The following is a 12,116-nucleotide window of genomic DNA, read 5'->3' on the forward strand; positions in this document are numbered from 1 at the left end:
TACTGGATTACACGTGCTTCTAATGCATGTTGTGTCATTTCATTTGATCTTCACAAAACAATGCAGGTCAGAGAAGGTATTAATTTCCTGACTTGGCACACTGAATAAAACTGAGGCATAGAAGGTTAGTGCTTTGTGAGGAAGTGCTAGTACTTGGGAATTCAGATCCTGTAACTTCTAGCCTTCCCTGAGTCTGCTGATTTCCATCTATGCTCAGTCACTTCAATCGTGTCCCACTCTTTGCAACCCCATGGGCTGTGGCCCGCAAGGCTTCTCTGTCCATGGAGTTTCCCAGGCAAGAATACTGGAGTGGGTTGCCATTTCCTCCTCCAGAAGATCTTTCTGAGCCAGGGATCAAACCCCTGTCTCCTGTGTTTCCTGCTTTGGCAGGCGGATTCTTTACCTCTGAGCCATCTGGGAAGCCACTGATTTCCATGAATAACTGTTTTAAAGAATTACTTTGGTGGCAGCTTTTGTAACTTAATGACTAATCATTGCTTTATGACTTTCATTATTGTAAATCAATTATCTTGTAAATATTTTTACCTTTAGTCTTCAGAGGTCCCTTGTGACCTCCCAGAGAGGGTGTGTCTCTCAATCTGAGAGCAAACTGAAACTACAAAATCAGCACTTCTGAGTTAGCTGTTTTATTTTTGCTAAGTACTATACTTGCGGTTGTGTACTGTACTTCAAAGTCACAACTGCCTAGGAAATCTTTTCAAACTTAATGATAAACCATTTGCTTTAGCTAACTGTCTGCCTTAATAAGCACAAGCGTTCAAGAAGACAGAGGGACACAGGAAGGAGTTTCTCTGTTTCAAGCGTGAATGTGGCATGATCTTGTTTGCATTTCTAAAATGTCTTTGACGCTGGTCTAGATCATGGTGCAGAGTGGGGAGTGATTTATCCAGGTGAGAGATGATGCATACTTGGACAGAGTGGTATCAATGGAAGGAACAGACATAAGAATGACTCCCTGAACAATTGACTGGCTGTTCCAGGCCAAATGGAAAAGTTTCTTTTGCCCTCATGGTTCTATGCTTGCCACAAGAGCTAATCTGCAGTGGTTCCTCTAATTCTCTCATCTTACTTGGATACATTTCCGCTTTCCAAGGCAGGGCTCTGAGGGCCTTCTACATTATGCACCCAGCCTGTCAACAGAAGGTCATTCTTTAATCCAGCAAATATTTATTGAGTATTTTCTACGTCAGGCACTTTGTTGATCACTGGAGATATAAAAATAATAGACACAGCCCTTGCCCTCAAATAATTCACAATATTAAAAGAAGCATAAACATTAACTATGATAAAAAGCCCTCAGTGGCCTTCTAGTAAATGATCAAAGTGCTATGGAAGCTCTACAGAGAACATGATAAATGCTGCCCAGGAAAGTTCATATGGAAACCAACCAAGCATAAAGAGTTAATAATTATTGAGCCTGAATATAATCCTTCCAACCTTGGGGCCATGAGAATAGACTGGCTCCCAGGATTGCAGTTCACTTGTGTGTTTAGCTCTCAAAAACGTAAAGCCCCTCCTCCCATCCTGATCCTGTATGAAAGTTGTGTCAGATAGAATACTTTTGGCTGCAAGTGACAGAATATCTGGCCCAAAGTTATTTAAACTATAGAGTCTTACTATTGCATTATTACTTCCCAGGTGGCACAGGCGGTAAAGAATCTGTCTGCCAATGCAAGAGACAAAAGAGATGCAGGTTCAGTCCCTAGGTTGGGACAATCTCCTGCAGGAGGGCATGGCAACCTCCTCCAGTATTCTTGCCTGGAGAATCCCATGGACAGAGGAGCCTGGCGAGCTAGAGTCCATGGGGTCACAAAGAGTTGACATGACTGAGTGACTGAACACACGCATTGCGTTATTGCTAGTGTCTTCTGTAACTGGAGGTGCAGAAGGAGGACAGTTCTAGAGTTGCAGTGGTCCTCCCAACCTCTTCAAGAGCCTGAGGTCTCTTTTAGCTCTGTGTTCTCATACTGTTGGCTTTCGTTCTTAAGCTTGTCCTCTCAGGTTGTGCTGCGGCAACACATCATTTGCTCACACAGCCATTTCACAAGGCAGAGAGATTGCTGTTCCTCATTCATAGTCTCTGTATCAAGGAGAAAACTATTTCCAGAAGTCCCTCGGCCCAAGGCAGACTTTCCTGCACGTCTCTTTGGCCAGATTTGTGTCACTTGTCTATTCTAAACTGATCTCTGGCAAGGGAAACGGATTGACATTCTTGGACTAGATAAACCAAAACTCATCTTTTAGGACCAGGAAGAAGCTCCTTCCTTAGTCCTTGGAAGAGGAAAGGGAATTACCTAAGTTGAACTGGAGATTCTGCAAGAAAGAAAGGGGAGGTCTATGTGGGCATATCAGATATGCTATGATTGCTCATTTTTCATTACATTGGAAAATTTTAATTTGCTAACAAAAGAAAATAGATGTCAAGCTACTGATCAAGCTAGCTCTGATCTCTAAAGAATCTGATCATGTAACTCTCTCCTTCTCTTCTCTCTTTTTTCCCTAACCAAATGAATTTATTGCAAAACAGGGTGTTTTGATGCTGCCTTTTTTGGTCCTGAAGGAATTTTGAGCCCAGCACTTGCCTTCTCTTGGCATCCAAAATGATTAAGAATATGGAAGAATTGAGTTTGTAACATTTAAGATACAAATCAGAAAATGGAGTGAATCAGAAATATCTGAGGGAAATTGCTCCCAATTTTCTCATAAAAAGCACAGATAAACTGTTATATTTTATCCAGTTCACAAAGGGTATTTTTGTTGTTGTTTTAGTCACTCAGTCATGTCTGACTCTTTTGCAACCCCATGGACTGTAGCCCACCAGGTTCCTCTGTCCATGGAATTTCCAGGCAAGAATACTGGAGTAGGTTGCCATTTCCTTCTCCAGGGGATCCTCCTGACCCAGGAACCCAAGTCTCCTACACTGGCAGGTGGATTTTTTACCACTGAGCCACCTGGGAAAAACAACAAAAGGCTTTATTTACCTACTATTTGCTCCTGTATCTCCACACTCCCATTAAAATGTAAGCTTCATGAGGGCAGGAATTTTTCATGTTTTGTTCACTCCAATCTCTAGTGCTCAGAACATTGAGGACACAGTGGATGCTTTCCTAGTCCTGCTGTAACAAGTTACCATACATCGAGGGGTTTACAGCAACAACAAAATTTATTCTTTTCACAGTTAGGAAACCCAGAGATCCAAAATCGAGTTGTCATCAGGGCTGTACTCTCTCTGAAGGCTAGGGAAGGAGACCTTCCTTGCCTCTTCCAGTTACTGGTGGTTACCAGCCATCCCTGATGCTCCTTGACTTGCAGCTCTATGACTCCAATTTTTCCTTTCATTGTCACATGGCCTTCTTCCCTCTCTTTCTGCATGAGCCTCTTCATTTTCCAAGTCAGCAAAAGCCTGTCTACGTCGCATGGCCATCTTATAAGGACACCAGTCAGTATGACCAGTCCAGCATGACTTCATTTTTTATATTTTTATTTTATACTGGAGTATAGCCGATTAACAATGTTGATAGCTTCAGGTGCACAGCAAAGCGACTCAGCCATACATATACATATATGCATTCTCCCCCAAACTCCTCTCCCATCCAGGCTGCCATATAACCTTGAGCACAGTTCCCTGTGCTATACAGTAGGCAGTATGACATCATTTAACTTAACTAATTACATCTACTAAACTCCTATTTCCAAATAAAGTCAACTTTCTGAGGTTTTCAGGGGACATAAATTTTTTCGGGGGGGGTCTACTCAACGCAGCGGTGGTAAGTCTCTTCAGTCATGTCTGACTCTCTACATCCCTATGAACCATAGCCTACCAGCCTCTTCTGTTGCCATGCCCACTGCCAGGTGCTCTTCCCCACCCAGGGATTGAACCCACATCTCTTATGTCTCCTGCATTGGGAGGTGGGTTCTTTACCACCAGCACCACCTGTGGAGAAGGCAATGGCAACCCACTCCAGTGTTCTTGCCTGGAGAATCCCAGGGACGGGGGAGCCTGGTGGGCTGCCGTCTATGGGGTCGCACAGAGCCAGACACGACTGAAGGGACTCAGCAGCAGCAGCAATGCCACCTGTAAAGTCCACTCAGCCTGCAGTACAGCTTGATAAATATTTGGTGAATTAAAGTAATTATCTTAGAGCTCATGTAAAAACATATTTTTGATGAACATTTTTAAATGTTACTTTAATTCTAATTAAAATTCTTATAATCATAAATATGAGGTCAAGTCATCCACCACTAGATCATGCTCACCTATTCATACAGTACAGTGCTAGTAGCAGCTTTTCAATAAAATAAATTCATCTTTTCAGCTTACTTACAGTATATTTAAGATATGACTGTTCAGATTACGTATTTAACTAATCATAGAAAATTACTTGATTAACTGGCAAACAATTTGGTATAGAAAATAAATACTGAAGAAGATGACGGGGTAGCAAAGTGTGATGGATGGAGCAACGGGTAATTCCAGAGCATGAGGAAGGATCATGAAAAACTGAAGACCACAGATGTGGATTGTTTATTTCAGAAATTTGCTGGTAAGTTCAAGAGAAGAAATAAGGAGATGGCTACAGGAGGCAGCAAGGTCAGTGTTTGTTTGATATCGGTACACTCTGGCATGCTAACAGAGAGCTGCTGTTCAGTCACGTCCAAGTCTCTGCGACCCCAGGGACTGTAGCCCACCAGGCTCCTCTGTCCACAGGATTCTCCAGGCAAGAATACTGGAGTGGGTTGCCATTCCCTCCTCCAGGGGATCTTCCTGACGCAGGGATTGAACCCACATCTCCTATGTTGGCAGATGGATTCTTTACCAGTAGCACCACCTGGGAAGCCCAGGACAGAAGTGAGCAGTGAAAAGGAAGTGAAGATGATGTGGGAGAAGAGATGAAAAACCTCAGAGCCTCTAATAAATCAAGAGGAACCAGGATCTGAGCCTAAGGCAGGCCCATTTCTGACTCCAAGTGCCAAGGAAAGGGTTAAACAATGGCAGGACGGACAGCCAGAAGTGGAAAGCCCAGGAAAAAGCAAGCCTCTTTGGTGGCTTTTGCTCTAAAGGAGGAATCATTGAATCTTTTCACTGGAAAACTTCATACTCTTTTAAACATGTGTACTGCAGGACCTGAGTTATTCAAAATTTGTTATATTTGAAAGCTAGGAAACATGGAGACAAGGCAGGAAGAAAAGAAACCAGTTATAAAGCTTGCGTGACTACCTTTCATGAGTTTAGGGAAAAGATGAGAGTTACGAGGTGGAAGAGAAGAAGGTACTGCTGCTGCTGCTAAGTCGCTTCAGTCGTGTCCGACTCCGTGAGACCCCATGGACAGCAGCCCAACAGGCTCTCCCGTCCACGGGATTCTCCAGGCAAGAACACTGGAGTGGGTTGCCATGTCCTTCTCCTGAAGAAGGTGCTACAACTTTCTTTCCAGAAGTCACAGAGTTGCCATCCTTAATAACACTCCAGGGAGAAAATTTTAGGGTTTACAGAAAGAAGCGAAATTGGCAGAATATTCGTGTCTCAAACTTCAGCTCAAGGTGGAGATATCTATAGACACTGGTAAAGATATACAAGGCCGAAGGGACTGCCTGAACTAAATCCAGTTCACCTTGCCTTCACCCCAGTGAAGAGCCAGGAGGCTCTGCACACACAGGAAGCCAGCACTAAACAGGACTTCAGGATGGCTTTATTCCTTTCTGAAATGCAAATTGTCCTATTTTTTAAAAAATTCTGATTATAGTTACTCCCTCACCCTTTGCTAGGACTCTTCTGAGAATAAAGAAACTGGATAATAGTGGCCAAAATTAATTTTGACAAGGCTTTTATTCCTCACTATGTTGACTGACTTTAATCAGTGTAATCCAAGGTGATGAGAAACAGTTGAAAGTTAGAAACATTTTAACTGTGTAAATAAATGACCCAGAGGCCTGTGAAACAAGCTATTATTTTAGCAAAGGGCTGGTTTCTCTTGAAAAATACTCAGTAGCTGTAGTGAGACATCAAAGCTAAAAATTGTTAGTTTGGAGAGAAAACTGATTAGGGAACATCGCATTGGGGGAAGCTGAAAGCTCTAATACTTTGTCCCTGAAGAACTTTCCAGAAGGATTTATAGGCATAATCATCAAGACTACTCTCTGTGACACCTGATTGTCTTCTAAGAGATGAAGAAAATGATCACTGGAAAACAAAACTACCACAGACATTGACCTTTCCGGCATTCACCCAGCAAAACTTTCAAGAGTGTGAGACAAGTATTATTATAGTATGTGCCCCTGGGACTGTTAAATTTTTTTTAATGATAAAAATATATAGAGAGGGAAAAGTGAAAGTGTTAGTCACTCAGTTGTGTCCAACTCTTTGCAACCCCGTTGACTGAAGCTTGCCAGACTTCTCTGTCCATGGAATTCTCCAGGTGAGAATACTGGAATGGGTAGCAATTCCTTTCTCCAGGGGATCTTCCCAAGCCAGGGATCAAACCCAGGTCCCCTGCATTGCAGGCAGATTCTTTACCATCTCAGCCACCAGAGATATAAAGAATAATCATTACAAATGCTCACAGAGACCTTCCAGTGTGCTAGTCTAGCATCACACACTTATTAACTTATTTTCATCCCCATTTTACAGGAAAGGAAACTGAGGTATGGATAGAAACCAGACCCAAGTCCCATGACTAGTAAGCCCTAGGCAATAGAGTTCTGAAGCCTGTGGTCATAACCACCATTCTAACAACCTACGTGTTCAGCAGAGTGAGGTACATGGTAAATACATGGTAAATGCTTGTTGGCAGTTTCTGTGAGTTAGCATAGATGCATTAGACTTTATAGAAGTGTGTAGATGAAATGCTTGCAAATAATCTAAACAGGCAGCTTGGTAGTGTCATTTGAACCTGGACAGTAGATAGGTTACATTAGAATACAATTCTTTCTAGTGCTCTGAAGTCAAAGGGGCACTGATTCTGACTCTGAAAAAATATTTTGCAAAGCCTAAAATGTTTACCATCTGGCCCTATAAGAAAGGAGCTTCCCTGGTAGCTCAGTCAGTAAAGAATTTGCCTGCACCACAGGAGATCTGGGTTCGATCCTCCAGTCAGGAAGATCCCTTGGAGAAGGAAATGACAACCCACTCCAGTATTCTTGCCTGGGAAGTCCCATGGACAGAGGAGTCTGGCAGGCTACAGTCCATGTGGTTGCAAGAGTCAGACATGACTTAGAGACTAAACCACCACCTATAAGAAAAAGTTTGCCAACCTCAGATCTAGATATTGTAATCTTATAGCCAAAAGAGACCTTCTCATTTTACAGGTAAGATGTGTAAATCTTCACAGAGATGTGACAAATATAGAAATCACACTAGATGTTTCAGCAGAGAAATTTGATACAAGAATTGGTTATACAAATTAAAGAGCAACAACAACAAAAAAATTTCTGAGGTAAGCGAGAGACAGGAGCTGCAGGAAGGAGGTACCTCTAAGGCTTGGGAAAAAAGGAGAAGAGGGACACAAAAGGTCTGGCTTCTGAGCTCCAAGGTGTGTGAGGCATGTGAGTGCTTCTGGCACCCCTGAGAGGCAGGATGCAGCAGGTTCAGGTGTAAGAAGAGAAGCATGAGCCAGCACAGGCACTCCTTTTGGGGCACATGGTGACAGAATCAGCAAGACAGAGGAAGTCCCCCTGATCTTCTACTCACTCCACTCCTTCTCTGTGTTCCCCTAATGGCAGGACCCCGCAGGAAGCCTGAGGATGAAGGGGCCTGGGAAGCATAGCTGTAGATTCCCTTCTCAGCATTACTGAGCAAAGAATAGAAGTGTACATTTGAGCTGAAAGGCGATAAGTAAATGATGGTCACAGGCATAGAGGAGTGATATGTCCTGGTGACAGCATGGAAGGCCGGAGCCTGAGGCTCCTGTCCTCGCTCTCTTTAGACCCAGCTGGCCCAGTGCACTGTTTTCCTACTGCCCAGCAGCTTGGAGTTCACAAAGCTCATATTTAGAGCTGTGTTCCTGTGTCTGTGTTCTCCTGTTGATGTCGTCTGGCTTTTATCTTTTCTTTTGACAAATATTTATGAAGTGCCTACTACGGCCAGACACCATTCTAGGCCATGGTGAGATAATCACAACCAAAAGGTAACACAACATAATCAGTGTCCTCCTGGAGCTCACAGATGACCAAGAGAGGCAGATAAGTAAAAAATATAGTATGTCAGGTGGTATCACTGTTGAGGAAAAAATGTAAAGCCAGGAAGGGCAATACAAAGAGAATTTCTTAACCAGAACATTGTAAACGTTAGCTCAGGGAAGGAAGGTGAGGTTTAAATAAAGACCTAAAGGAGATAGGCTTCGGCATAGTCAATAAAGCAGAAATAGATGTTTTTCTGGAACTCTCTTGCTTTTTCAATGATCCAGCAGATGTTGGCAACTTGATCTCTGGTTCCTCTGCCTTTTCTAAAACCAGCTTGAACATCTGAAAGTCCACGGTTCATGTATTGCTGAAGCCTGACTTGGAGAATTTTGAGCATTACTTTACTAGCGTGTGAGAGGAGTGCAATTGTGCGGTAGTTTGAGCATTTTTTGGCATTACCTTTCTTTGGGATTGGGATGAAAACTGTCCTTTTCCAGTCCTGTGGCCACTGCTGAGTTTTCCAAATTTGCTGGCATATTGAGTGAAGCACTTTCACAGCATCATCTTTCAGGATTTGAAAAAGCTCAACTGGAATTCCATCACCTCCACTAGCTTTGTTGGTAGTGATGCTTTCTAAGGCCCACTTGACTTCACGTTCCAGATGTCTGGCTCTAGGTGAGTGATCACACCATCGTGATTATCTGGGTCACGAAGACCTTTTTTGTACAGTTCTTCTGTATATTCTTGCCACCTCTTCTTAATATCTTCTGCTTCTGTTAGGTCCATACCATTTCTGTCCTTTATCGAGCCTGCCTCTTGAGAAACCTGTATGCAGGTCAGGAAGCAACAGCTAGAACTGGACACGAAACAACAGACTGGTTCCAAATAGGAAAAGGAGTACGCCAAGGCTGTATATTGTCACCCTGCTTATTTAACTTATATGCAGAGTACAGCATAAGAAATGCTGGGCTGGCGGAAGCACAAGCTGGAATCAAGACTGCCGGGAGAAATATGAATAAACATCAGATATGCAGATGACACTACCTTTATGGCAGAAAGTGAAGAAGAACTAAAAAGCCTCTTGATGAAAGTGAGAGAAGAGAGTGAAAAAGTTGGCTTAAAGCTCAACATTCAGAAAACTAAGATCATGGCATCTGGTCCCATCACTTCACAGGAAATGGATGGGGAAACAGTGGAAACAGTGTCTGACTTTATTTTTCTGGGCTCCAAGATCACTGCAGATGGTGATTGCAGCCATGAAATTAAAAGACGCTTACTCCTTGGAAGGAAAGTTATGACCACCCTAGACAGCATATTAAAAAGCAGAGACATTACTTTGTCGACAAAGGTCCGTCTAGTCAAGGCTATGGTTTTTCCAGTGGTCATGTATGGATGTGAGAGTTGGACGGTGAAGAAAGCTGAGCGCTGAAGAATTGATGCTTTTGAACTGTGGTGTTGGAGAAGACTCTTGAGAGTCCCTTGGACTGCAAGGAGATCCAACCAGTCCATCCTAAAGGAGATCAGCCCTGGGTGTTCATTGGAAGGACTGATGTTGAAGCTGAAACTCCAATACTTTGGCCACCTCATGTGAAGAGTTGACTCATTTGAAAAGACCCTGATGCCGGGAAAGATTGAGGGCAGGAGAAGAAGGGGATGACAGAGGATGAGATGGCTGGATGGCATCACGACTCGATGGACATGGGTTTGGGTAGACTCTGGGAGTTGGTGATGGACAGGGAGGCCTGGCGTGCTGCAATTCATGGGGTCACAAAGAGTTGGACACGACTGAGCGACTGAACTGAACTGAAAGGAGATAGGGAGCAAACTTCGGGCACATCTGAGGGGAAGAATATTCCAGGCCGAGGATATAGCAAATTCAAATTCTCTGAGGCAGAAGTGGGCCCAGTGTGTCTGGGGAGCAGCGGGGAGGCCAGAGTAGATGTAGTGAAGGGAGAAGAGAAGAGGGAGGAGGAGGAAGAGGGGAAAGAGAAGGAGGAGGAGGATGGAGGCCAGAGCCATGACATGGACAACCCCTCATTAAGTTGTTTCCTTTTTTCTAAACAGTTGCTGTTCTGGAAAAAGTGCATTGTACCATTTGGTTGGCCTTTCAAAATAAACCTTTGAAAATACATTGATTACATCCCTAACTGAAGTTTGGTCATCTGACACTCTGATCTTAGAGTAAATGCATAGGGGACCCAGTCCCGGCTTCAAGGGCTCTAGCTCAATGGCAATTTATTTATCAGATGCACTTGACGTCCCTGGGAAATTTCTCTTATTGAGAAGGGAAATCTGGTGACAGTGATTATATTCCAATACCTCCTGTGTATAATAACCAGAGAGGTATCACTCTTCACAAATACTGTAATTCCCCTAAACTCAACATTTTCTCTCCATGTAAGAACACTGTGGATAGTATTAAACTATTAAACTTCCTCAAAGGAGGAAGTGATGTTCGTTGCTGCTGCTGCTGCTGCTAAGTCGCTTCAGTCATGTCCGACTCTTCACGACCCCATGGACTGCAGCCCACCAGGCTCCTCCATCCACGGGATTTTCCAGGCAAGAGTACTGGTGATGTTTGTTAGTTCCGAGCAAATGATTCGATTGTACTTATCCTCGTGCTTTCTCAATGTGATGCTCTTATGCTATCTTATTGGGATCACTTGGCATATGAATACAGTGAAACTTAATTAGCTTTTATTTTATTGCAGTTAAATTTCTAATCTCAGCAGCACTCCTAGGTACTCCCAGGGAGAGACTCTTCTTTCATCTCTGTATCTTGATTGCCTAGCACATACTTGGAACAAGACAATATTAGATAGTGTAACCTATCTAGAGGACTTCCTAAATTTTAAATCCTGAGCCAATAACATTGCATCCACTATCTCATTTCATCGTGGTATATCCCTTGAGGCTGGATAATGCTATTATTATTTTATATATTACAAAGTTGAGGTTTTGACAGCTTCAATAATTTTCCTAAGGCTGCCATGCAAGAATTAGGCTGGGCTCAAATCCAAGCTCTCTGATTTCAAAGCCACCAGAGACCCAACCCCTTATTGGTATTTGTTGACTCATTGGTGATGGGAAGCAGCCACATGTGCTGCTGGTTAATAAGGGATGTGAGCCGATTTCCAGTCAATTTCTTCTTCTGTCTTCTTGATTTTTCTTTCTCATTCCCAATGTCAAGGCTGCTATTTTGCTAGAGCAAATTCTAAAGTAATACTCATTTTATTTCTTTCATATCAGTATTAAATGTTAACTGATTACCATATGGAACACAAGAACTCTGTAACCAGATATCTTTTCCCCATGTTTAACAATTTTATGAGTTTATGAGCTGTAAAGAGTGCATTTCTTTTTAGTTGCTTTTCATTAGCCATTTATTTACCAAAATAGTTTATCTTTATGAAGTAGAAATATTTATATCATAGTTTCATACAGACCAAAAAAGTTTAGTATTAATGACTATAAAAATGTTCAAAATATCCTATAATCATAAAATAACCATTGGCCAAAGCAAGGCTAGTCTGTGGAACTACAGCATTCTAAAATTCTTTTTTGTTCAGAAATGATTTTGATTCTGTGACAAGGGCTCATTAAGATATCGTACACTTTAAAGAGAAATTATTATTAGGTTGAACCATTCTAAAAGCTGCTTTTCTGCCATTTTTGATGGCTAGAAATAACGTTTTCATATTGTTCAATGTAATAGTTGCTCTCAGTGAAGACAGTACAGTAAGTTCCCTACATATGAATGAGTTCCATTCCAAGAATGCATTTGTGAGTCCAGTTTGTTCTTAAATCCGACAGAGTTAGCCTAGGTTCCCAACTAACACAATTGGTTATATATTGTATATGTAATAGGTTCATATTATAATAGGTTTATAATACTTTTTATACAAATAACATGTACATAAAAAACAAACAGAAAAAATAAAAACCATTTTTAATCTTTTAGCACAGTACAGTGAAAATCA

General features: G+C 42.3%; 1 protein-coding gene across 7 annotated transcripts in view; it reads left to right on the forward strand.

The window, feature by feature from the left end:
- DPP4 (dipeptidyl peptidase 4) overlaps positions 1–12,116 on the forward strand; it is an 81,133-nt gene that overhangs the window by 5,869 nt on the left and 63,148 nt on the right. The window lies entirely within an intron of this gene.

Source organism: Giraffa tippelskirchi, chromosome 3 (genome assembly GCF_054371585.1).
Source record: "Giraffa tippelskirchi isolate mGirTip1 chromosome 3, T2T-mGirTip1v1.2.pri, whole genome shotgun sequence".
Taxonomy (NCBI): Eukaryota; Metazoa; Chordata; class Mammalia; order Artiodactyla; family Giraffidae; genus Giraffa; species Giraffa tippelskirchi.